At 32.3% G+C, this 27,874-nt stretch overlaps 1 protein-coding gene across 4 annotated transcripts in view; it reads right to left on the bottom strand.

Moving 5' to 3' along the window:
- The window catches only part of LOC106111370 (latrophilin Cirl), a 285,223-nt gene extending 265,996 nt beyond the window's left edge, over positions 1–19,227 (bottom strand). For all 4 annotated transcript variants that reach the window (XM_013293420.1, XM_013293422.1, XM_013293419.1 and 1 more), the window contains exon 1: positions 18,968–19,227. The gene's annotated coding sequence lies outside the window, so the exon portion shown is untranslated. The remainder of the gene's footprint in view (positions 1–18,967) is intronic.
- Positions 19,228–27,874: the final 8,647 nt, after the last annotated feature.

Raw genomic sequence — 27,874 nt, 5'->3', positions numbered from 1 at the left:
CAAAACAAATTAGTTGCTTACAATGTTTAGAGATTACAAGGAAACAACACAATGGATGTAAGTTATTTTCAACATAATACCGATAAGAATGTTACTAAGAAAAAACACGTGTGTGAACAAAGAGTGATATTTTTATTTTTGCCCGCATGTTATTATTAAAAAATAGCCTATGTTACTCATAGATAATGTAGCTTTCAAATGGTCAAAGAATAAAACGGTCCAGTCGTTTTTGAGTCTATTCATTACAATCAAACAAACAAAGATTTCCTCTTATTACATTAATACAGATAATATTAACTCCCGGATATAAATATAAATTACGTACGTACTAGGTTACTTTTACATTGTTATCGAATAGTGATAACGTAGCTTTATAATGGTGAAAGAATTTTTAAAATCGTAACAACAGTTATTAAGTTATTTTAATACATACAAAAATATATTTCCTCTTATTGCTCAGTGTAAAATACAACCTTTTTGGCTGACAAGTTTGAAAGCAGCCAAAGAGATTACATACTGGCCACAAGAATTTTGCGTGGTTTCTTATTAAAAATATAGTTAAGACTGAAGAAGAAAGAGCAGCGTCTAACGGAAAGGATGCGATTTATATAGTTTTGCAGAATAAATATCTAAATAAGTTAAATAAAGTTGTTATCTATACTAATATAATAAAGCGTAAACACACACTACTTTGTGGCGTAAGATGTGAGCAATCACAGCATATATTTGAATAATTATTTATTTAATAAAAAGCCCTACACTTACTTCACGCTTTAGGATATGTATTTGGTCAATAAACGGTGTTTTTTTTTGATTATTTTATTATTTTCACGCTATTAAATTAGGGGGTAAAAAATTAGATAAAAATCCTAATGTGGGAAAGGGACCATTAGCTGGTGGTGCCAAAATCAGGGAAGTAAGATTACCATGGTTTGTCATCATGTCATGTCATTTTGACATTCGCAATTGAAAATTTGGCAAATATAAACAAAATTTTCATAATTCTATGCGGATGAAGTCGCACAGGTACAGCTAGTGGCATTATAATATAAGAGTTTGTATTTTTAGCTGCCTCGTAGTCGGTAAAAAGTTAAAAAATAATATTAGTATAGAAATGTAGACAGAAGTATCGTAGATGTGTTTTTACAAGCTGTACAGATTGTAGTCTAAATCTATTTAACATCAAGATTGAATACAAGCTCGCGAAGCTATCTAGAATTCCAGATAGATGGAATACTTATGCAAATGGTTTCAGTTGGAGTGCGGGATAGAGCGAGGGGAAATATCGCCGAGGTAGATTAGGGCTGCTGACTACGGATTTAACTTCGTCGACGTATATCAATAGAGCTGTTACTTGCCAAGTTTAGGACAGGTTTGTTTTGATTTAGTACTCTAGGGTTTATATAGATATACACATTTTTTAAAACAAATAGAAGTCTGAGATTTGTCAATGAAATGATTACACATTATCTCACAACTAGCTGTTGCTAGCGGCTTCGTCCGCGTGAAATTAAATAATATATAGCCTGTTACTCGCAGATAAGTTACCTTTCTAATGGTTAAAGAATTTTTAAAATCGGTCCAGTAGTTTTTACGTGAATCGAATACATACAAAAATCCAATAATACTGGTATAGATTGACAAATAGTTACATTTCCTATGAAAATAACATATAGGGTAATAGCTTCTATATAAATCTTATTTATTATTTTTATTAAAAATTATAATGTAAATACAAACCCGAAATCAAAATCACAAACTGATATTCTACAAACACAAAAAAACATTTTTAATATAAGCATAATATTTGTACAATACTGTTGGGAAAACAATACGATTGTTCGTGCTCAGAAAGCTTACCTGTTCTAAATAAACGAAAACAAATTTTCAATTGGAGACTGATTCCCCCGGCTTGGGTCTGAGAGTGGGATACACGCAAATCCCACTTTGATCGACTTCAGTCCCATTCAAGTGATACCGTACAGTTTTATAGGTATTGAACGCAAAATTTGACCTTGTTACAACTACAATTGTAATTTATTCCTATACTTATCAGACAACTTGGCAACGTCAATATCGACTAAAAGAAAATGAAAAATGAAAATGAAAAAATGTTTATTTAAATCCAACAATCATATATACACGGAGTAGTAAAATACAGTTTATGGATACAGTAGATTTTTTTTTTATATTGACCAGTACCCTCGCACTAGGCGCAGCCTGTATCGCGAGGGTCCAGCTTCTAAGATTAAACAAACGATCGTTAGACGGCAACAAATTAGTTAATAGTTACACTTATATTTACGTGCCATTTGTTTTAAAAATATAGTTTTAAATTTTTATACAGAAGAATGAAATAAAATAGCTACAACAATAGAAAACTTAACATACTCTTTTAAGAATACCTTCTGTGTCCTCGTACGTTAATTTTAACAACCGTGATTTTAATTTTATTTTTGGAAGAGAAGAGACTTATAAAAGCTTTATATTTGTATGCAGCTTTTGGCCGCGACTCCATCCGCGTGGAATCAGAAAATAAAAGTCGCCTATGTGTTCTTCCAGACTATCCTCTACATCTATGCCTGCATCGAGAACATCCATCCATAACTTTCGCATTTATAATCTTAAGAAGTGAGATAAGAATTGATTTAATCTTTTACTTATAAATGTTGCCTAAGATTTTTTTTTTAATAAATTTTCTACACGTATATTTCAGTTAATACTCACAGTGTTAACACTTGATAAAACTTTTGAAGAAAGTAATAACTCACGATTATAAAATTTTGAGTAATGCTTTTTAATGATAAAAAACAAATCCATTAAGAACTTTAAAATGTACTTAACGGAAAACTTAACACAATGTTTATATTAGTAAAGGTTTTTATACGACCACCATTATAGGTGTACTAGCTTTTCCCGTGCGGCTTCATCCGCATGAAATTATGACAATTTTATTTTATTGTTTTCATTTGTTCAATTACCAATATCAAATGACAAACATTAGCAATCTTTCTTCCTTGATGTTGGCAGCAACTTATAGTCATTTCCCACATTAAGGTTTTTATCCAAAATATTTACCCCCTAAGTATAATGGCGTGAAAATATATAGCCTTAAGCATGACATAAGTGTAGGGCTTTTTATTTAAAAAAAAATCAAAAATATGATGTAATTGCTGACATCTTAGGCAACAAAGTATGTGTTTACGCTTTATTATAATAGTATAGATTATTAAGTCGGTAAATAACTTTCACGTATTGCCCTAAAGGGTTTAAAAACATCAGAGATACGAGTAAATCGGACACTTATCAGACCTCACGCGTTGCTAAGATATTGAAAGTAAGTATTTTGTATACTTTTATATTTAACATGTACATTACACTAGAGAAAACCGCTTTATCTATATTTAGTGAGGTGATTATACTTTAGTTCTATCGAATATCGATAATCCATATTTTTTTCTATCTAGTTTGACTATAGACTTTTATGTTTCTTTAATGTTACATAGTAAAAACTAATGGTTTAGATTAACAAAGAAAGTGTTATGACAACTTTTAGAAGTTCTTCTATAGCTATAATATTACTTTTGATATTTAAACAATCGATGAAGTATGAATAAAAAAAATATTTTATAGCAATTTTTTATCGATTAATAATCGTTAGAAAAAAAATATGTGAAAGTTAAAACATTGAATTAAAGAGACATGAGAAAGGTACATTTACAAAATCAGGACATCAGTTGTAAAATTTAATAACGACCTATATATCGATAACTGTGCCGTGAACATCACCAAACGACTCATAAAAACCGTACCTAGCTTCGCTATAAAATACCCTTCGGAATATCGGACGAATAAATGGGTTTCTCGTAAAAATTGTGGGGTTATATAAAAATAATTACCTATCCCGGATTGGCTGGGAAACTTCAGGTTTGGCAATAAATGCTGAAATAGCGTATTATCCGAAAATATAATTAATATCCGTTAACGCCATGATTCACCTTGCAGTTAATATCGGCTTAGATGCACGTTATATTTTATTTTCTTTTTTACTTTCTTCGGCCTTCCTCTACCTTTGTAGCCACATTTAATCTTAACACTTTCTGGTTTATGTCCCCATTGTCTCGTCGCATAACATATCTCCGATTTTGTTAAAAAAAAAAGTAGTTTTTACTAATATTATAAAGAGGAAATATTTGTACTTTTGTATTTTTTTATGATTTGAAATGAATTAAAAACTACTGAGCCGATTTCATTATTTTTTTACTAATATAAAGCTGCGTTATGAATGAGTAAGAAGCATACAACATAACATATCTTTATTTTACGAGCATGAAGTCGCGAGGAACAGCTAGTCTATATTAATATAAGAGGAATAATTGTATTTTTGTATGTATTGAAATAAGTTAAAAGCTACTGGGCCAATTTCAACAATTTTTCCACCATTAAAAGCTACATTATCAGTGAATAGCATTGGCTATATTTTTTAATTTCACGCAGGCGAAATCGCGAGCAACAGCTAGTTATTCATAAATAAAGAGGTAATTTTTTAAGAAATCCTACATAGAAAAATCTTACTTCAAATGACGAGTTTCCAAGCTGACTTTTTCGTTACGTATGTGGTTTTTGGCACAGGACCTGTAATTTTAGGAGCTGCAAACGTTTGGCCATTTCGGATTTCGTTCGAAATGTTGCTGTTTTTTAAACATTCCTCTTGATTTAGTCTGATAGAGCGAGATTTGGTTCACCGACGAAACAGTAAAAATGAATATTTTTTGTCCTAGCTTCGTGTATATAAACATCGGCTAAGGTTTTGCGTTTTTAACAAATATTGCGTAAACATTACAATCTAATAAGAGTTAAATAATACATTATACTTTGAAAACATAACCGAAGAAGGCCGTTACATAGACAGTAATCTTAGCAGAATCTAGATAACATTGTAATTCAGATAAAGCTTTGGTTTATTTTACAACATTTTTAAGTTATAAAACTACACTTAAACATTTCTAAGTTGCTCGAAAAAGATAAAGAAGGTTAATTTAAAGCAGTACGTAATAAAAGTACCCTTCTAATTATCTTTCAAGAAAATTACCTCAAAGCTCATCTAACAAGAATTTGTTTAACAAAACGAACGATCCCCACTGCGGCTGTGTCGATTAAAAACTTGATCGCTGTTTTATACTTTTTTATAGTTGTTTTTTTTTCTCGAGGATATAAAGTTTTGTAAATTGCGCTAGGTCGTTAGGTGGCCGCGGATGGAATGGGGTCGCAACGCCTCAATGTTTCGCGGATCATTAATTTGACACTTGGAATAGCTTAGAAGCGTTACAATGGCGGTTTGTAACGCCCACAAAACTGCGGGTTAAAGGTTGACCATCCTTTTAAATGCTACATCAATTGTGCAACATTGCTTTTGTTAATGGATTTGTAATGAGTTACGGTGAAGGGGACGACAGCAAATTGAGAAATATGCATAACTTTAAGGAAATTATACAACTTAGACGTTAAATCTTTTATTTTACAGACTTCGAGTAGACAAGTTGACGTATGTCGTAATTCGTGCCGCTTTACTGTGCGTTAAACGAATTTGTAATGACTTTACATTTTATTAAATAGAAGTATGCTTATGAAATTGAACATTCATTGTCATACTAGCTTTCGCCCGCGACTCCGTCCGAGTGGAATTAAAAAAAGCAAAGTAAAGCCTATGTGTTCTTTCAGACTATCCTCTACATTTGTGCAAAATTTCATAGAGATCCGTTCAGCAATTTAGGCTACAAACTCTCAAACATCCACCTAAACTTTCGCATTTATAATATAAGTAAGATTTTGTTATAATATGCACCTCTAATTTAAACTATGTAACATAATTTAAAAGGTATAAGTCTAGGAATAAGTCGAGAGATAAAGCAGTATCGGCCATTTTGAAAATTATTTAATACTACCTTTCTTACCTAGATTTACTCCCTCTGGCGGAATCAAAATAAAACACTAAGTACCATGTTTTCTTCCAGACTATGTGCCAAATTTCATCAACATCAGTTCAGCAGTTAAGCCATCTAAACTTTCGCATTTATATCAGTAAGATTTAACTAAAACTGATTTTTTAAATCAAAAGACAGGATCCATGGCATTGTTTTTAATAAATCTTGTTATACCCAACAGGGAAACATAACCGAATATTAAGTAGGGAAACGTTTAAGATAATTAAAACCGTGGGACCGTCTGAGTTTCGTTGGCAAACTTTAAGAGTTTCGTGGAAATTCACGTAAAGCCTTTGCAGTTGTTGCTAAGTACTCGGGCAATTTAGAGACAGGGGTCCTAGTGATGGTCAGATTTAAGACCCCTAATTTCTTTAATCCGGATAAAGCTATTGCACGTATACGAATCCTAGATTTTTTTACAAGCAAAAGATTTTTCCACATAAAACTTGTATAGTGGCCAGTATAATAAATGATGCCTGAAGCGAAAAAAAATGAAATATTGCCATAATTAAGTACTAGTTGCTTCGTCCACGGGAAATTAAAAAATAAAAAATAAACGTATGTTACTAGTTTATCTATTATACTAGATGAGTTACCTTTCTAACGGTGCAAGAATTTTTAAAATCGGACCAGTAGTTTTTAAGTTATTACAATACATAAAAGAAAGGCAATCTTTTCTTGCAAGCATTTACAGAGATTAATCAATTGAATTTATTATAACAAAACGCATCATTCCTCCTTTCAAAGACAACTGTCATCTGTCATTATATCGTCGTCTTGACATATATCATGCGATGCACATTCAGCCAGTACTCAAAATTATTAGTTGCCAGTAACTTTTATCGTTCAAAAAGTATCGATAATTTCGTCCCGTTATACTTATAATATCCGCGTTTCTAAGTTATCGTTTAATGTATTATGTAAATATAAGCATATAACAAGTAACTTGCCCCCATGCTGAGTGGATAACGTTATACGTCTAAGCGGTACAATAAAATGATAATTTACATTACAGATTTCAACATGACGTAGTCACCATAAGGTTAATGGTCGGTTACTACAAAAGCTTACTTTATACCTCCTTTAATATTAAATTAACTTTAAATTAGATACCAAAGAAGTTACCTAACGTGTCAAGTAATCATGTCAATCGACCCTAGATTTATCCATCCATACTATTATAGAAAAGATTTGTATTTTTGTATTATATTATAACTACTAGGCTGATATCAAAAATTCTTTAACCAATAAATACTTACGTTGTAACAGATCATAGGCTATATTAATTACAATTTTTATTTCTGCACGGACGAAGACGTGAGCAACAGCTAGTCTATTATACTAGCAGTTAAGATGCTCTTTTCTTTCACTCTCGTAGAAACAAATAGAGACAGTTCTTTATGTGTCTTACAGTTTAAGAATCATTTTTGAATTTCATAAATCGAACGCAATTCAATTACAGCGTATTAAAGAGAATTCTCAGGACGCTTACCTGATCGGGGCTCCCACCGCTGCGATAACTGTATTTGTTTCCGCCATTCCACATTGTTTTATGTTTTTTTTGTATGTATTTGTGAAGTCCCCGAGGATATATTAATAGTCTGTTACAATTCACAAAAATGTGCTAAACCAGAATACAATTTAGTCGTAAAATGTTGTTAGAAAAATGTCGCCTTGCATCTCTTATTAATGATTTAATAGGTGTAGGTACAGAATAATGTTTGACATAAAGATATGTAGAATCATACTAATATTATAAATGCGAAATACATGGATGAAGATGTATGTTAGAGTTTGTAAAACGACTGAACGGATTTTGATGAAATTTAGTATAGATGTAGAGGATAACTGAAAGAACACACTACTCACTTTCATTTTTGTTTTTTTCTACGCGGACAGAGTCGCAGGCTAAAGCTAGTGTAAATATATGTCATCCATTACAAACTACACACAAACTGGGATATATTACACTAATGTGACACGCATTTTAAACACAGGTATAAATTATATAGATAACTTTTTTTTATAAATCGTTTGGCGCCAAAAAGAACAATAAAACAACCCCAGGTAACAACCCCGGTATTGCATCTATGGGACAATGGAAACTGGACGCATCATTGCCGAGTCAGCTGCGTTACTGTCCGCCATTTTGATTTTTTTCAATAACGTAATAGGCAAAGGTATCTTTAATTTACAGCCACGCGATTCTAACAAAATTGTTTAAAGAACAGGTTGAATGTTTTTTTTTTTAATAAAGTGATCATTATTTATTAATTTATGATTTAATACTCGTGCATTTTTTTTAAATTCTTGAAGTAGGCAAAGGCATAGATTGTATTTTTGTCAAATTTTATTAGATGTGAACCGCTAATCCCTCCTAAAAATTCGCGTCCAGTAAAATCACAGCGAGAATTACAGAGAGAAACTTTTTTAATAACACTCTCCCGATTCAATCTCAATCGAAAAATCCCTAGCAGAAAAAAAGCCAACACAACGGTAAGAATAATGTATAAACATGTCAGGGGACCGGTTCAGGTACGTTTTTTATTCAATCGTCCGCCTATGTGTGAAAGGGACAGACGATCCCCTTTTACAAACGTTATAAGGTGTTACGTCCAATATCTAAGCTATTTTATATTATCTGTTGAATACTGCACAATTCGGAACGCGTTCAAATTAGATCGGGTTTTATTTCTATTCGATTTATTTTTAATTTCTGTAACATCGTTAATTAACGTTTTATAGCTTTTATGTTTTTTTTTTTTTTTAAATTTTAGAATTAATTGTGGATGAAAATGTTACCTCAAATTTTTACCTTCAACAGTAAAACAAAAGAAGCGATAAACAGATTTGAATCTGCTCCCTCACATCAATCTTTGCCCCAATCATTAGAAAGTACGAGAGCTATTTCTGTTTTTTTTTTCTGTGATTACACGTACATTGAGTTAACGGACAATGAAGATTAAACTCGTCCTTATAGACCACGAAAGCGAGAGGTATATATGTGTCTCTTTCTACAGCATGCATTCAAAAGGACAAAGAATAAGTAATAGAGACGTGACATTCGTGCAGATGGTTGATAAAACTTAATACTTGGTAGTTTGTTCGTTCTTCGACTATTAAAAGGTAGGAACAGATACGTTGTTACACGCTCTTTAGTTGCCGAGACTCATGAAAACATTAAAGGAAATGGTTCTGCCGAGCGAGGTCGTATATTGGCTTCCATGTTGGTGGTATCGGGCCTTTTTTACTTTTGCTATTGGCTTGGAATTGGAGGGAAAAGAAAATGGCCGATTCAACGTCTTAATTTAACTGAAGAGGCTAACTTGATTGCGCTTAAAGTATTTCTGGCATTCGAATAAAAGCAATGCAATTTAAACGCTTAGTCGATATTGTTTTGTAGATTATTAAACTTTAGACATTGCTTGTTTTAATAAAAAGGACAAAATAACATTTTATCGAAATTGTTATTTTTCTTTGTAGTTGCGAGATGGGACCTTCCTCTAGGCCAATTAGTAAAAGAGATGTACAATCCCTACTGAATGTAAAGGGACAAGTTTGGGATCCAATTTTTACCTGATGTTTATTACGAACGCTGACAGTGGGCATTACAAGGGACGGGAGACTTACACGTAAATATTACAGCATCAAATTCCCACACAATTGAGATTGTACAGCTTTAATATTATATTAATAAATAATTCGAATTAGCAGAAATAATAACATTATTAATTTATCATTGTTGAGAATTAAAGAGAAATTGGGATAAAATAAAAATCGCCTCGAGGACATGATCACTGTATTTTTATACTTAACAGCTTGACAGTTATAAGAAGGAATGTAGATTAAAAAAAAAATTAATCATAGATTATAAATATACCCATGTACAAGAATCATAACAATTTAGCATAAGGCCGATTTCGGGTCTAGGCATCAAGTAGTAATGTTTCAGAATGTATGCACGAAATTCCTTTTGACTTAAAGTAAAAGTTAATATTATTGTAAACTTTTAAAATTTATAAGTGAAAAGTACATAACAAAAAAGGGGAATAGTTCAGATTTTAATAAAACGGTATCCTTATTCTGATGAGTCGAAACTTCTCAAATGAGCTCCCGAATATAACCTTTAAGCCGATTTCAGAGTCATACGAATCTCGTAAAACTCGAGCAAGACGTTCGCTTCGACAATTTAACGACCCCGTCACTAGATACGTTACATTTCTCCTTTCGTTCGCAAATCTGACCAAGTTTGTGAAGAAAAGGGCCAATGTATTACTGTTAGAAGAATCAAATGTCACAGAACCAATCGTTATTGGAAGTCATAAACTAAAGTCAGTGAGATCTTTCAGATGACTATTGGATCGAAACTTCCAACCACATAATCTCGTAATAAGAACTTTGAAGTATTTTATTCACAAATAGATTACTGAATAAGGATTCATTTCGACTTGTATCTCCCACAAGCAGTGTAGGACAAAGAGATTCAAGAAAGTTCTTAATATAATGTTATCGTACCCAAATGTTTGCATGTTATTAACTGTACTTAGGGTTGCCGATGATTTCCCTTTTCACTACCACTAAGCGCAACACGCTCCCTTAGTACTCTCTGTTAATGCGTGACGTCATAAGTTTTACATTGTGACGTCATGAGGTTATCCACAACTTTCTCAAGTAATAATACTATACAAAAAATGTAATTTAGAACAAAAAGTAATGTTTATTTACAAGCACTATGAATGCTAGTTTGTCTGCACGAAATAATATCTTAGTTCAATAAAATGTCAACTTAATATTCCGAACGCACCCAAAATAAACTTCAAAGCAAACCATCGAACCTATAAAATAGTTTTCTTATATCCTGACTGGATAAAGTTATATACATTCTAGCTAAAACGGGGCAATTGAATATTCACGTATAAAAGTAATAAAAGCCAAAATCGACACTGTATGAAAACTAATTTTTAGATCTTGTATATTAGTATAGAAAGGACAGTTAGATTTAAAAAAATATAGATTACATTATAGATTTACTACCATACCCAGACTTTAATTGGTCACTAAACGAGTCGGAGAAATACAAAATAATTTGCGAACTCAAACAATTGAAATACAATTTTTAATTTTTCGCGAAATTCTGATGAATATTTCACAGAACCTCTTTTGTAAAAAATCCTATTAAGCAATCGGTAACAATTTTTCAGTATGGGTTAATTTGTTAATACTAAGAAAATAAAATAAAATGCCTGTAATAGATATCAGTCTGTAGTTTCTGTCCACCAAGCTAAGTTATATGAACATTTAAGCCAGTGGTTGACTCACAAGCCAGTTAAACTCAATATAACGCGAACTATAACTATAAAGTCGGGTCAATGAACTTTATTTTTTTTTTTAACGAAGAGACAGGACGACAATAGGGTACTTTAATTTTAATTTAACTACGCTTGAACTCCAAATTGATGGAGAACAAAGCTCGGGAATAATTCATTTGTTTTTGCTCATAAATCATAGCTTGGTAATATGGACATCTATAGGCCGACAAGAATGTCTTACCCAGTGGGCATATCGAACTAAATTTTGACAGTTGACTCAATCCTGTCAGTGTCAGAAATGTCACATGATCTTTGTTGTACTATAGCAGTCTTGTCATTTTTAATCTATGTAATTTTCTATTTCTAAGAGCGCGCACCTTTTTTGTTACTCTTTGATTCTTATGAGCTTATGGAGGTGCGCACACTACTCGATTTTAGTTATGGCTCTGAAATAATCGACAATCGCACAACAATTGTGCGATAGTAGTCAAAGGTGTGCGACGGCTCCAGATATGTTTTACATTTTTTCTAACAGAACTAACGATAGCAGCGCTTTCTAACCGGGCCAGATATCCTTGTATTACTATAAGTTGGATGTTACCCGAATTTCTAAAACATTCAATGTTTGTAAAATGTTTCGGAAGATTTAAACAAAAGGGAATGGACAATGACCATTCTCGTTCCAGGAATAGATTCCACCGATACCGCGGCTTAGGCAGTGCTTGTTAAAATGCACTAACTAAAGCCTTTACAGGTGATTGTAAGCTCAGATTTCTGAAAACACACGCTAAAGATTTTTCAAACGACTTCCTTGATACAAAATTAAAACACAAATACAAATAAAACAAATTATTCGAATAGAATAGAATTATATTGTCTAAAGTTATTTTAATTAATAATAATTTGACTTAAAACTTTGAAAAAAGACTCCTTACAAATAATATAAAAAAAAAACTATTTATTGACCAAAAAAAATAAAAGTTACAAAAACATATTAATGAAATAAAAATTTGTCAAAAGGAGAAGGCTCAGGTGATGCGGTCTCCAGCTTGTCACTAAAGGCCGCGCTTGTTTTCGACATTCTTAGCTAGTATATTTTAAACCATAAAGTAACCACTCAGTATTTTTAATCTGTACATAAAATCCTTAGTACTCTTGAAGTTCCATTAATTTTCAACTAGGGAACTATTAAAACCAAACATTACAAGATAAATGACGTAAATTTTTTTAACAAAAAATTCTTAAGATTCCCGATATATCTACATAGCTTAATAAATAGTTGTGAAGCCACTTTAAGCACTTTGAATGACGCACGACTATCCCATTTTTACCAAAAACAGTTTCACACCATGATAGTTCTTATGTCATTGGATTAAAGTTCAAAATACAATTAAATCTAGTTACTAAGGTAGATATTAAGATGGTTTTAAATGCATTCACTGTATGCTTTTAAGGAATCCGCTTCTTAAGTAATATTGAGACGGAACGTTGATAGTTATTTCCGACTTTTTTTATGTGTTGAGTGAAATTTCAAAACTTACCATTTTGTGTCCATGTGACATGTTATGAGAACATGGTTTTGTACATTAAATATATACATACTAGCTGCTCCCGTGCGGCTTCATCCTCATGAAATTATGAAAATTTTATTTTACTATTTACATTTGTCAAATTATCAATAGCAAATGTCAAAATGACATGACATGACAAACCTTGCTTCCGTGATGATGGCAGCAACTTATGGTCTCTTTCCAACATTAGGGTTTTTATTCAAAATATTTACCCCTAAGTTTAATGGCGTGAAAATATATAGCCTAAAACGTGACGTAAGTGTAGGGCTTTTTATTAAAAAAATATTATTCAAAAATATACTGTAATTGCTGGCATCTTGGGCAACAAAGAAGTGTATGTTTACGCTTTATTATAATAGCATAGATATACATACAGACCTGATATTTTTACAATAAAAACAATGGTAGGACAAGCCAACTTAAATAAAATAACGAAGTGATAATTACCACTACAATAGACAATGGTAGGAGAGCGTTGCTTAACTTCTCGACAGAGAGGACGCAAAGAAATAGGCTATTACCCCAACCTATGTCACTCTACGCCAAATTCCAATATAAATCTATTACAATCTACAAACAAATCACAATTTACAATCATTGCACTTAATATTAAAAAGCAAAGATATCTAGCTATATTAAAGCTTCATAAAGTTATTTTTGTAGATAACCTAAAAACTACAGGACCAATTTAAAAATTTCTTTCACCATTAAAAATCTACGTTATCAATGAGTAACATAGGCTATATTTTTATTTCTTAATTTCACGCAGACGAAATCGCGAGCAACACCTCAGTTAATATTTCATTTTGCAGTTATCTTTTGAACTTTACAATTCACTTAAGTCAAGTAATATACATGGCAAGTCTCATCCAATTATGCGCACACGCACGATTCGTGTTTTGTCACGGTGCCAAGAGTCCAATTTAATTAAACGATACAAGTCTTACCAGTAGACAGGCTAAAACAACAAGATTTGCTGTATGTACCACTAGGGTGACCAAACATTTTCTATTCTGCGGACATAATATAATATGCATAGATGAAAAAAAAATGCAATGTACGTCTGTAAAACAGAGTGAAATAACTGGAAAACCATTTAGATATTCCGTTTAATGTAATTTTACCCAATACTTTTAATTTTTGAACATATAATTGACCGACTTCCCAAAAGGAGGAGGTACTCAATTCGTCTGTATGTTTTTTTTAACTAATTACATTGTTAAATACAAATAACGGACAAAATTTAACACTACGAGACTGGTGTTCAATTATTAAAAATAGGGACAATAATTTTAAACCGCTCATATAAATGTATTTTAAGAAAAAAAAATATTAATATACCAAATATTTCTGTTACGATATCATCGTGATTTATACGTTCCGTAATTAAATTTGTTCGATCCCAAACCCGCCCTAAAAAGGACACATGTTCTAATTTTAAATGTAACCAATCAAAACGCGAACTAAAAATACTTCAACCTAAATAATCATTCACGTTGATTGGAATACAAAATATATATTTTATTAAAATTTAAATACTAACCGCGTCCGATTTCGGTTAAAATTAATGAAACAGAATTTTAATGTGGTTGCATTACTTAGTATAATTCTTTTTTAATTTAATATACCTTATTGGTTTTGAATATACAAAAATTTAATTACCCGACCGACGGAGGTTCTTATTTTTAAACTTATTTAATACTTGTTGTACAAATATTACAATAAGTATGCTAAAAGTAACAAGAGCACAGAATCGGCCTTATTGCTATCAGCATTCTTTTACAGACGTATGTGGGTTTATATGTATGAAAATTTAATTGAGTCAGCCTGGAGTCTAATATCCAATGACAAATGCCATTGCTACGTATTCTATCTGCAGTGTTATTTAAACATCAAAATGTAAAAAAAAACATAATGGAATGTAAGGTAGTATTCCATCTTAATGTATGGTCACCCTATAATCATAACTGACCGTTTGAATAACGGTGCATCGTTGATCCAGTATTTTTGTACTGTTAAATGCCGCTGCATGATAAATCGATGCTTACATCTCCTAAGTCTAAGTATCGTTGTAAGCTGTAAGACAATGCTTAAATGGATAGCTGTCCTAAACAGTTACACCACGACTCTAACATATATAGATGTGGTCATAGGGTCATCATCATCAGCTCACTATACGTCTCCACCGAGGAGCTCGAAGCCTACTCGAAGTTAGGGTGACTAGGCCATAGTCAACCACGCTGGCCCAGTGCGGGTTGGTTGACATCACATGTCTTTGAATTTCTTCGCCGATATGTGCAGGTTGCATCACGATGTTTTCCTTCACCGTAAAAACGTCGGGTAAATTATGTACATATTAAAATTCGAAAAAGCGAAAATCACATTGGTACATGACGGGATTTGAACCCAAGACCTGTAGATTACAAGTGCTTAAACCACTGAGCCACCGACGCTCTAATATATAGATAGCTCATAGGATACTTATAAAAAATGGATTTTTTTAACCCTAGACAAATAAGGAAGTAACCACTCGAATTCCCCAGAGAAATTACTGATGATCATAAATATGTGCAACAAGTTAAAAGTTTGTAGTTGCGTCTACCTTTAAGTGACAGAGGACGCATTGAAATATTTTTCCTGTGTGTCCCCTCTCTTCATTATTGGTATAAAGGCTACATTACCGTACAAAGGTGGATAATTCAAGTAACATCCAAAGTGCATTTAAATCTTCGAGTTATACCTAGTCAATTAACTCTGGCAACCACGACACATGTCGACATCTGTTCGACAGCCGATGGGGCACGTTTCCGGACGCCAGTTTTTTACCCGCCAAATTAACGCTTGCGGCCATGTTCAAAAATCCATGACACGTGCTATTTCTATGTACTGCCACTTGCGTTCAGAAATGCACAACAGTTTGCCATTTTTGTATATTTCTGCGCTATTCGCGACTTCATCCGCATAAAATTTAAAAAAATAATAAACATAGCCTAAGTTATTCACTGATAACATAGTTTTTTAATGGAGAAAGAATTTTTGAAATTGGCTCAGTAGTTTTTGAGTTTAAATACATACAAAAATACAAATCTTTTTAATATTTGTATAGAAAACTATCCTATATTTTTTGGGTAATATAACCTTACTTAATCAGAACATCTTTCAATAAACTAAATTAATGTATAGCTTGTATTAAAATTTTTATCTGTTAAGTTATGATTCTTTTAACTTATTACAATTGATTATGGGCCAAGACGCTCTATTGTAATAAATTTATATTTTCATAAAATTCATTTCTAGTTAAATTAAAAATCGAACTGTTGTTAATAAAATAAACAAAATTTAACCGATTTCTTCAAGCAAATAGTTATTTTAATCATCTAAAGTACCAGGAAAGCATCAAAGTGTGTGATAAGGATGGTCAAGGTCGACTATCAAAGCTATCGAGTTGTACAAACTTATTCAATAATAGATTAACGCCACGAATTTATTTACTAAAATTATATCTTACTATGAATGCAAAATTTAGATGGATGGAGAATAAAGCGAGCGAGGTAAAATTTGGGATATGTATACATATATACTAAAATTAAATTACCTTTCTATTGGTGAATTTTTAAAATCGATCCATAGTTTTTACGTGAATCAAATACATACAAAAATACAAATCTTTCCTCTTTATAATATTAGTGATTATAAAGATGAAATATTTGTAGTTTTGTAATTATTTTATACACGCAAAAGTACTAGGCAATTTTTAAAATATTTCACCATTAGAAAGGTAATTTATCTGTGAGGAAAAAGGCTATGTTTTGTATTATTTTTTAATTTCATTTAGGCGAAGTCGCGAGCAACTGCTAGTATGTAGATTTTCTGGAAGAACATATAAAATCTTGTATAATATTTAGATTCTACAAAATTCAGCCATCAAATACACGGTTATCAAAGGAAATCTCAAGATAGCATTTTCTTAACATGTTTTTAAAGCACACTAAGGTAATGTTCTCACTAAAACATCATCGATGTCCTGTACGACTAGTGCTTATATTAGGACTCTAGTGTCTCCTCCAGAGGGTTTTATGAACTCAACCGAGACATGTTTCTAAGAAAAAATCATTCTCGCTTACTCAAGACAAATAAGATCTAGGTACAAGAGAAAACAAAAGAATTCCAGTAAGTCATAGACTTAATAAGAAAATAAATGCAGAAAAAATATTAATTTCGCATATTACCATAGTATGTTATTTTAAAATTTTAATGTTAAGTATAATCTAGCCTACATTTTAAAAAACCTGGAAGCGTTTCTATCGTTTTTATTGCATTATTTTTAGGCGAAAAATTAGTTCATATGTATGCGATATGGAGATCTTTTAATAAATTCGAATAACACAGATAACATATAAAAACTTCATTAACAATAATCAATAATGTCAAAGACATTGTCGATAGAATATCTTATTACAACTCTACGCCCACATCTTTTATTTAAAACCAATCTTTATCACATACAACCATCAATACAAGCTTTACGGCGCATTTTACGACTAAATCAATGGATACAACTTGTAAATGTAACCCTTAAAACGTCTACAAATGATAAAAAAAAAAACATTTCTAGGTTATAACATAATACTTTTCGTTCATTAATAACGGACATAACTGATTTCAGTTATTTTTAAATCATTTAATAAAACACGCTAAACACCTAACACTATAAGTTTGTTCATAATTCTGGCATATACAAATTATATCTATTGATTAAAAAAAAACATCGATTCAAATGATTTAACAACCACACTATGTTCTAAATTCAAAAAATGTCTACCTATGCGTGTTTAGAATAGATTTGACTATAACTTCATTTGCATTTAATTTCTCGACATTTTTTAATCTACCCTCTTGCTATATTTACAATTACGTAAAGATAACATCAAAAACATAATTACTATTAAAAATGGAATTTAACATTACTTAAATTCTAAAACTACTTGATTTCAATGTTGCCAGTACCTTTTATACTTTCGACACTTAAAATTCAACTCTTGTAATATTTATTAGTACGCGAATTATACAAGTTTGATATTTTAAAAACATAAAAATAATAACAAAAGAAAATCTTATATGTAATATAAAATTAATTTTTTCGGCGTTCGTTTAGAAACTAAATTAGTAGGTAACATTTAATTTTTGTAAATTATAATTTGTATTTCCTCAAATTCTTTTTATAGCTAGTGAGAATACACGAATTACTCTCATAACCTATAATTACAATTGTTTCAGTAGAATGTCTGACAAAACCTATCCATTATCCGGCGGTATATAATTAAAGACAAAGATTCGCCGCAAAGTGTAATTCATAGACAAAATTATAGTGAGCATAATTTGTTTTCAAACTAGTAATGCCATCTATCGGAATAGCTTTATCATAGTTCATTCAATTTTATAATAAAAAATACTGGCTTTTGTCCGCGAATTTAAGAGGAATTAAAAGTACACTTAGAAGTACCCTATGTCTTCTTCCAGAGAATAGTAAAGCCGTTCTAGAAATACCAACGATCTATCTAAACTTTCGCATTTATAATATAATGATGTCAAAGAGAACCGGGCTTTTTATTTTTACTGAGATTGTTAAAAATTAAAATTAAGTTTTGTAATCATTGACTCGTTTAGTGGAACTAATTGAACGAAAACATCACGTCTTTGAAGGCGAAAAAAATAATAAAAAAACGCTTAAACCCGGTCTGTTTCGTTGTAAAATCGTCTGTCTCGCCACAAAAAGTTATCAAAACGAGCCGGGGTCAAAGGCGGGTAACACCGTTGAAGTCGAGCGCCTAATTAATAGTCGCCCACTCTCACCTCGGGACTCGAACCGGACTTGTTCCCATGATGTGTCCGATGCACACAGCCACGCTGGGGCTAGGCTGGGGTCGGGCGCATCTACATTGCAAATATACAAACACCATCTACAATCAGCGATTCATATCGACGCATTACAACGCGTTGGTTTACTCGGACGCGGAACCAACGCCATGCCTATCGATTTAACTATACACCAGGGCAGTAGAAAGAATTCCTTACAACAATACGCCGGTGTAACAATAAATACCTTAATGATATCCCGAGATCGGAGAGAAAAGACGTCCGGCGACGGCAGGCGGTACCCGTCCCACTCTTTTCAAAAAGTAATCCAACACAATAACATCTCATTCACGGAACATCACTTAAAATGGCACAATCTCACATGGGCACAATATGTATGTAATCCACGGCACTGGTTTTGCTTTGGCTACAGAATGATGTTTTTCTCGTAACACGACGCGACTACGGTACTCCCGCAGAACAACCGACGCGCACGGCAGCCGGGCACGGACTGAACTGGTTTGCCGGGCGGGAGAAGGGGGTTGGGGGCGCGGGGACGTCGACGGGTGCGTTTTGGTTCGGTTTTATGAAAATATTTCGTGAGTAATGCACGTGTTATGTTGGAGTGCGTCGGCCTAGAGCGTCCTCCGATCTTTGATTGTGATGCAGCGTTGCGAATGATAAACATTAAAAAAACATATAGCTCGTAGACGAGACAGGTTGGGTCTTTGTCTTCCTACGCTTTCCATTAGATGCAAGCATGCTTAGTATCTGCGATCAGATTTACAATGTATCGACACTCAACGTCGTTATTGGATGTGACGTAAAAGCCACGGCATTCAACTGTTCTGATAAAACTTGAAATGTATTTATAATCCTAGTTAAAGTTAGTACTTCAAGTTATTAGCGGTCAGTAACCCTTGATTTGTAAGGCCGCTTGCCTTTTGTAGTAGTAAATACCTACCACACGACATTTTATTACATACTGTTTCTATAAATTATCTATTCTTTGATAATATTGGATTTTGGCTAGTTAACGCTATTTATTAGCTAAAAATTGTTTATTAACAATAATGTAGGTACATTCAGATTCCGAGTATTAATGTATTTTTTAAAAAAAGAAATGTATACTTTGAATTGAATGGTTCTGGACCTGTAACGGAACGTTATTCCGTTGGTTGCAAGTTAGAGGTTAGTTTTTGTAACAAAGACATAAATAATAAGCGGTTTAAGACAAAGTGGTGTTTAGAATTGGTGTCTTCATCTAGTGGTAAGTGTTTAAATTCTCTATTATATTTAATTCCTGTTATTTTTGAAAATACGATTAATACTTATTATTACGTAGCGAAATATTACAATTTTAAATAGTTTCTAACCTATGTTACTGTACAGTTACACTAATAAGTACATTATGTTTTATTAACTATTTAATATGTGTGTTTGTGTATGCGTACCATATTATCCAAAACAATTTAATAAACTAATTTCTTGTAAAAACTGTAAAAGGCTTCAATCGGATTACAAGCGTCTGGACGTTAATAAGCCGGCGATACACTTCGATAACGCGCAAAAGATAATTCCATAATGTATTATCCGGGATTATATTCTATGCACATGCGGCTTAAGGCTTGCTATTCACGGACCGCTACAAGCATTCGCAAATTATTTGTCCACGACTTGCAGTTCCTGACACTATTAACTGTATGTATGGTACTAGGTAGTCCTGTGTGTCCGTGTACAGAGGCTTTAAGACTTTCATGTTTTATAACGTTGTACTAAAGTCGTAATCGATAGTGAAAATCCTTAGACCAGTTTAATAACAAATCGCTTGGAAGACATAAAGGTAGGAGGATATGTTCGTAGATGTTAACTGAAAAATTAACTCTTTACTACATAGATAAAGAGTTTAACACGTTTGGGGATATTATAGTCTTCTTATTTACTTCCACAATTGTTTTCTGTACACTGTTCCAATTCTAGACCTTTCTATCAACTTTTACTTCCATAATCACTCTGCACGGTTTAAGGTTGCTGTTTACTTCAGCGTCCCATTTTTTACCATGCCTTAAGGGGGGGATACTGTACACTGTATTTAATTACAATTCACAGACTTACAGCCCCCCTTTCTGTCGGCCCTGGGCGGCTCCGCACCCTACCTTAACGCAACATGACCCCTCAACATTTTGAAGTAATGCCTATCTTAACAAATGTCATTCTCCCTCTCTTCTTACGTATATTTAAGTCAAGTTTCTGACATTTTAGGAATAGAGTCTAGTTTAATTAAATAACTACAAAATACCAATTAAAACTAGAATTCAACCGAACTCAACAAACAAAAGACAATCGTTCTAACTGCCAAACCACATATCGAATTAGAAAAGCTATTTTATTTGCGATAGCTAATACTGAGTTATATCCGTCTGATATTTTCGACCCGGATAGAATGGTAGTTTAAAAATAAAAGTTCATAGATTGGACCGCGGGAGCCGGGTGAAATCCTCCAAATGGACGGATAAAGTGCAACGGCGCGATCTATGACGTGTCCGCTATATTTTTTCCATGTACGAGATTAATCTTTAGATCGTGATGATATTTGAACAGCGTGCACACGTTTACTAAACTGTCGCACAACGTTTAGTCTGGCTTTGATTTTGTATGAGCTATGCGCACACTATTCGATTTTTAGTTGTGTAACTAAACAGTTGGGCTGTGAAACAATCAACAATCAGTTGTGCGATAATTTAATCAAAGGTGTGAGCCTGCTTTATGACGCAATAGCTCAAATATTAAAGTCTTGTACTTATATTAAAACTTAAACGTGATGATATAATGTATGAATTTAGTACTGAAGGGTTTCTTAGTAAAAGTGTTCTTTATTCTCTTTAGTTTTCGTTGAATTTAAGCAACTGTGTCTGTTGGACAGAATTTAATCGATACTAAATAGGTTAACCATTTTCACCTTAAATAGGTTATTTTATTAGACGAAAATCTTGAATTTTGATTGTTTTAATCCCTCTGTTTCATATTATAATGTACTATCTTTCGCCAGCGACTCCATCCGCGTGGAATTACAAAAAAAAACATGAGTAGCCTATGTGTTCTTCCTAACCATCCTCTACATCTATACCAAATTTCATCGAAATCCGTTCAGCAGTTTATGCTACAAACTCTAACAAACATCCATCTATACTTTCGCATTTATAATATTAGTTTGATTATATTTAATTAAATAAAGTGTTAGCAAAGTTAAAAATAGACGTACTGGTATCATTTCATCTTTGTGAATTCTGACGTCACTAGTAGCCATTAGAAAATTAATGTCTAATGTTGGTTGTTCAATATTTGTGCACACTGAAACGTTTTGGTTGTGCAAAATATTTGTTTGTATATAATGGTATATTTTATACAAAGGGGATTGATATTTCATTTGCGTAGTATAAGGCGTTAAGTTGAAAGTAACGATAAGTTAAGACGTAACAAACATATGATACCAAGGTTGGACGTAAAGAGTTTCACGTAATCAGTTCACTCAACATACAGTCAAAAAGTTTAGTATTCAAAGTTTAAAAACGAGTAACGGTAAATACTAACAATAAGTAATTCATTTGACTATTTTAAGGTACACCTACTTATATTATAAATGCGAAAGTTTGAGTTAGATGGATCTTTCTTAGAGTTTGTAGTGCAAACTGCTGAACGGATCTCTATAAAATGTAGTATAGTTATAGACTGCAGTCTGGAATAACATATAGGCTGCTCATTTTAATTTATTTATTTAACTCAAGGACGGAGTAACGGGCGAAAGCTAGTATCTAAATAATTTAGAGTATTACTTTCATATAGCATTTAAAAGGTGATACTTTAACAGTATGCCCAAAAATATACTCTTGAAATATTTAAAATACATTAGTATTCTAGTAGACTATGGAGATATCTCCGCGGCTCATAGATTTCTTGCGCGGCATTGTGTGGATGGAATTTAAAAGCAGCGCATCTAAACGTATGGGAGCCTGGTACATTTGTCAACAAACTCTTCCGGTTGGGATGCTACTCTTAATTTATAATGTAATCCTGACTGTGTAAACTAGTTTCACACGTGGACAGAACAGTAAGCCAGAACTGTAGACAGTACTGTAATGTTCGTAGAATGTGGTTTGGGTTGTTTTAGCTTTTGATATGTTATGGTAAGAAACCCGTATCTTACGAACATCATATTTGCAAAAAGCACGACAGTTTATTGTACAGTAATGCATTATCAATTGTAACTGTCAGATGTAAAAGACTATAAGTATGTTTTATTTAAAAGAGGCGAGAAAGGTGGACACATTGTTATAATATCAGTATTCGATAGTCAAGACTCACTGTAAATATCAAAAGTGTAATATTCTGTCATGTGCGTTTATTGTTTGTCTGCTCTGCACTATCTTGCTATTCTGGCTTACTGTTCCGCCTTCGTGTGAAACTCGCATAACATGTAGTGTGTGAGTTTTTGGTGGTGATGTATTATTGACAGAGCATTGGCTTGTATTTAATAGTTTGTTAAAAGCTTTGTTTTACGTTTTCTGGCTTTTTTTTCGTTACTGGTTATTGAGTATTTATTACCGCACTCAGAGTTTGTAGCTATGCTAGTAGATATTGAACACGGAAAGTATACTATTCGTTTCCTTAGCGCACACTATTCAATGTTCTCTCGTGTTGTTTTGTAAATGAGAATTATGAGAAACTAGCGACCTTCCCACCTACGCGCCACTAATGCTGTTACGAAAATGTGTTTATTAACATCGCATTAGAAACCTCTTCAATAATCAGTATTTCTCTACTATATTATACACTAGCAGTTGCTCGCGACTTCGCCCACGTAAAATTAAAAACATATCAAAAATATAGCCTATGTTGCTCCCTGATAACTTAGCTTAATGATGAAAGAATTTTTGAAATGGGCCAAGTAGTTTTTGAGTTATTTCAATATATACAAAAATACAAATCTTTCCTCTTTATAATACTAGTACAGATGTACTTTCTCTTGAATTACTCTATCTTTTAAAATCCGTTACGTAGTTTCAGTCATCTAAGCGTATATAGACAGACAGCGGGAAGCGACTTTTTATACTATCTCATAGCGTCCAATATTGGCAGCAAATGTTGGCCACATATAGGCATCTTATAGCAACGCGACAGACACGTCGCGACACCGCGGCGTCGCCTGTCTCAATGTAATCACATACATATCCGTTTAACGTCAACTAGATTAATCTCAATTAACATGTTACCCTCTTTTATATGGAAAATATATCTTTCAGTATCGTAGCGTAAAATAGTGTGTAGAATTTTTTCAAACTTAAATATAGATTAGGTTAACAATTTGTCTTTTATTTATACTCTATGAACGATATCGATTGATCTATGGTAATTAATAATTATCGATTTTTTATTATCTGTGCCAATTTACTTTTTTACGTCTTTGATTATAAGTTTAATTATTAGTGATGTTTATTTAACCAAAAGCAGATGAATTTAATAATAGTGCAATACAACTTTCCAGTTTTTTGAATTGTTCATGTCCAGACAGATAGACTAGTCATTTTATATATATGAATGCTGATAGAATGAAAACCAGCCAAAACAATTAAGCACGTGTAAAAATATTCTATCAGTTTTAAGCCGAACTAAACTGCGACGGTTGGTGAGTTGGGATTCGATTTTTGAAAATTTTAACAGTCCACTTGAGTCCGTCGCGCCGGACAGACGTCCATCGACCAGTATTGGCATTTATAGAGGAGAAATGCATTATTTTTACTTTGTCGCGTGTTTAACAAAATATCTACCTATTATTGGATGAGATTGTTAAACCACAATACAATGTTAAAACGAACAAATAGGAGCCTCGTTCAAAAAGGTTAACCTTTACCATCAAATCATTGAATACGACAAACATTGGTTCGTGTTTGATTTTGCTTTGTACTCTAAGATTAAATCTGGCTGGTTTCTTATTATTTTCTTTTACATTTTATGAACGAAATATTTGAATACACAATACTTTGATAATTGAAAACAGAATGAATACAACTATGTACTAATATTATAAAGAGGAAAGATTTGTATTTTTGTAAAACTCAAAAGCTACTGGACCAATTTCAAAAATTCTTTTACCATTAAAAAGTTACGTTTTTTAATTTTAATGCAGGCGAAGTCGCGAGCAACAGTTAATAAGAATTATAGATAACGAATTTGTTAAATGTTTAAGATTATTGGATATAATGTAAATCTTCTGAAAAAAACGCTGAATAACAAACCAGTAAATCTGAACCTTTAAAATTCCATCATCGAAATTTCTCCAAATACTTCGACGTCACGTTTCTGTTAAAGCCCATTTTCGGAACCGAACCGCGATCCTTTGAAGTTAATCCCTGGATTTGGATCAATTTCTTTTATTCTTTGAATTTTTGTACAAATTTGGTAAGATCCTCTTTTACTTTTATCTCTGTAAATGACGATTTTAATGTTACAAATATGCTTTAGATCATTATCAAAGACTAAAGGAATTAAAAAAATGATCATACGACATAATATTCTATATTTTTATACTAATATAATAAAGCGTAAACACACACTTCTTTGTTGCCCAAGATGTCAGCAATTACAGCATATTTTTGAATAATTCTTTTTTCAATAAAAAGCCTTACACTTACGACACGCTTTAGGCTATATATTTTTACTCTATTAAACTTGGGGGATAAATCGAAAAAAACCTTAAAGTGGAAAATGGACCATAAACTACAAGCTGCCAACATTAAGGAAGTAAGGTTGCCATGATTTGTTACATGTCATGTCATTTTGACATTTGCAATTGAGAAATTGACATATGTAAAGAATGAAATAAAATTTTCATAACTTTATGCGGATGAAGCCGCACGGGAACATCTAGTTTAGAGTAAAATAGAACATCGATACTCACCGAATATTTATTTGGACAGAAAAAAATTAGTAAACTCAGTTTGCAAAATAAACAAAAGAAAATGCATATTTTCGTGTATATAAATTATTAAATGATTACTATTAATTTATAATTCCATTATTTTGCACGAGTTTAAAAACTCTAAGCATTGAAAAAACATAAGCCCCATACCTGATTGTGTTTGCTTTTTGCTATAAGCCGCGTTTAGTCTGCCACTAAAAGCTTCAGGGCAAATTACACAAACAAACGATTAATCCCTCGTTTTTAGGATGATTCGATGCATCGACACAGAACTAAATTGTCTAGTTAGGCTTTATTGTATTAGTAAAAATATTTATAGACTCTAATAATTAAAAATAAAAATCTAACTTCATATATCTTACTAATATTATAAATGCGAAAGTTTGGATGGATGGATGTTTGTTAGAGTTTGTAGCCCAAACTGCTGAACGGATCTCAATGAAATTTGGTATAGACGTAGAGGAAAGTCCGGAAGAACACATAGGCAACTCACTTTTATATTTTTTAGTTCCACGCGGACGGAGTCGCGGGCGATAGCTAGTATTCCATATTTTTAAACGCCTATTTAGTAATGTCTCGGATAATAAAGATAAATCTATACTAGTATTATAAAAAGGGAAAAATTTTATTTTTGTTTATATTGACATAACTCAATAACTACTGGGCCGATTTCAAAAATTCTTTCACCATTAAAAACTACATTGTCAGTGAGTAAATTAGGCTGTCTTTTTTATCATTTTTTCATATCACGCGAACCAAATCGCGAGAAACAGTTACTCATGTATCAAAATGTAAATCCTTATTCTATAAAGAAAGTTGATGATTTTTTAGGCGTTATAATAATTAAAATTGAATGGATGGCTTTAAAGGTAGAGGAAGACTGAAAAAAGTATGTATGTATTGTGTGAAAGAGAGTATGAGAAGGGATAAATTCAGATATGACAGCTGATAGAGATGTATGGAAGAGCACATGCCGAACCTCCGTAGAGACAAGAGCATTTCGATGAATAATCTTTCTTTCTAAAATCTACACTAAAGTTTTCCTTAGTGACTTATTGCCAACGCATAGTACACAACAAGAAATTACAGTCAGCATTTTAATACAAAATAGAATCGTTATACTCTTAGGATATTATCGTTTATTCGTTGCCGTGCTCGGTCCAGGTGCGGCCCTGATAGGATCTGCCAATGTGTTGCTAACAATGCACTTAGAATTGCAACAAAGTCTTACGCTAAACGTGAGTTTCCACTGTGCAGAAATATTGTACTAGATTTCGCCCGCGACTCCGTTCGCGTGGAAGTAAAAAAAAACAAAATTTAGTAGTTTATATGTGTTCATCCAGACTATCCTCTACGTCTATGCCAAATTTCATCGAGATCCGTTCAGCTGTTTAGGCTACAAACTTTAACAAACATCCATCCATCTAAACTTTCACATTTATAATATTAGTGAGATTAGTAAGATTGAAATAAGAAGGAAGATATTAAAAGAGGGCCTCTAGTAAAATGTTTGTTTTGTTGTAGTTTTTCAAGTTAGTAAATGCTCATATCCTAAAGCTAAAACAATACAGTTAGAATTACCATTTAGTACTGGCTTTCTTAAATACTAACCTTGTAAACTATGCAACCCTTAAAATTGCGACAAAGTCCATCTTTTTTTAAGATACAGCGTACTTAAATAATTGCAAGAATACATGCAATTAAATATTATATCTGAACATCTTTGATAAATCTCTTAAAATATTCTATACCAATTTTGACTTGATATAATTATTTAAAGTCGTTGATAGTTTTTGTGCAAAATTATACTTCTCTTTGATACACCGACGCCATCTATTGTTAAAACTAAATATAACTTAGTTAGGACTTCGAAGTATTCTTAACGATCGATAAAAAGATTTCTCATGCGATGCAATTTTAAGAATATTTTTATGGATGAAATTAAATGGCATTTGAAATTTTTTTTAACTTTTATAACAAGCTTTTTTGTGACTCTTATGAGTGTTTTATTCCTTAGAGTTTAATATGTGGACATTCAGTTGGGCTGATCTATATTATAAAGATCAAAGATTTGTATTTTTGTATATATTACAATAATTCAAAAACTATTGGGCCGATTTTTCAAATTATTTCGCTGTTAGAAAGGTCTATCTGTCAATAATATAGGCTATATTTTTT

Source organism: Papilio polytes, unplaced genomic scaffold (genome assembly GCF_000836215.1).
Source record: "Papilio polytes unplaced genomic scaffold, Ppol_1.0 DF824169.1, whole genome shotgun sequence".
Lineage (NCBI taxonomy): Eukaryota > Metazoa > Arthropoda > Insecta > Lepidoptera > Papilionidae > Papilio > Papilio polytes.
Note: the sequence above shows the minus strand (reverse complement) of the source record. Positions and strands in the feature narration are given on the sequence as shown.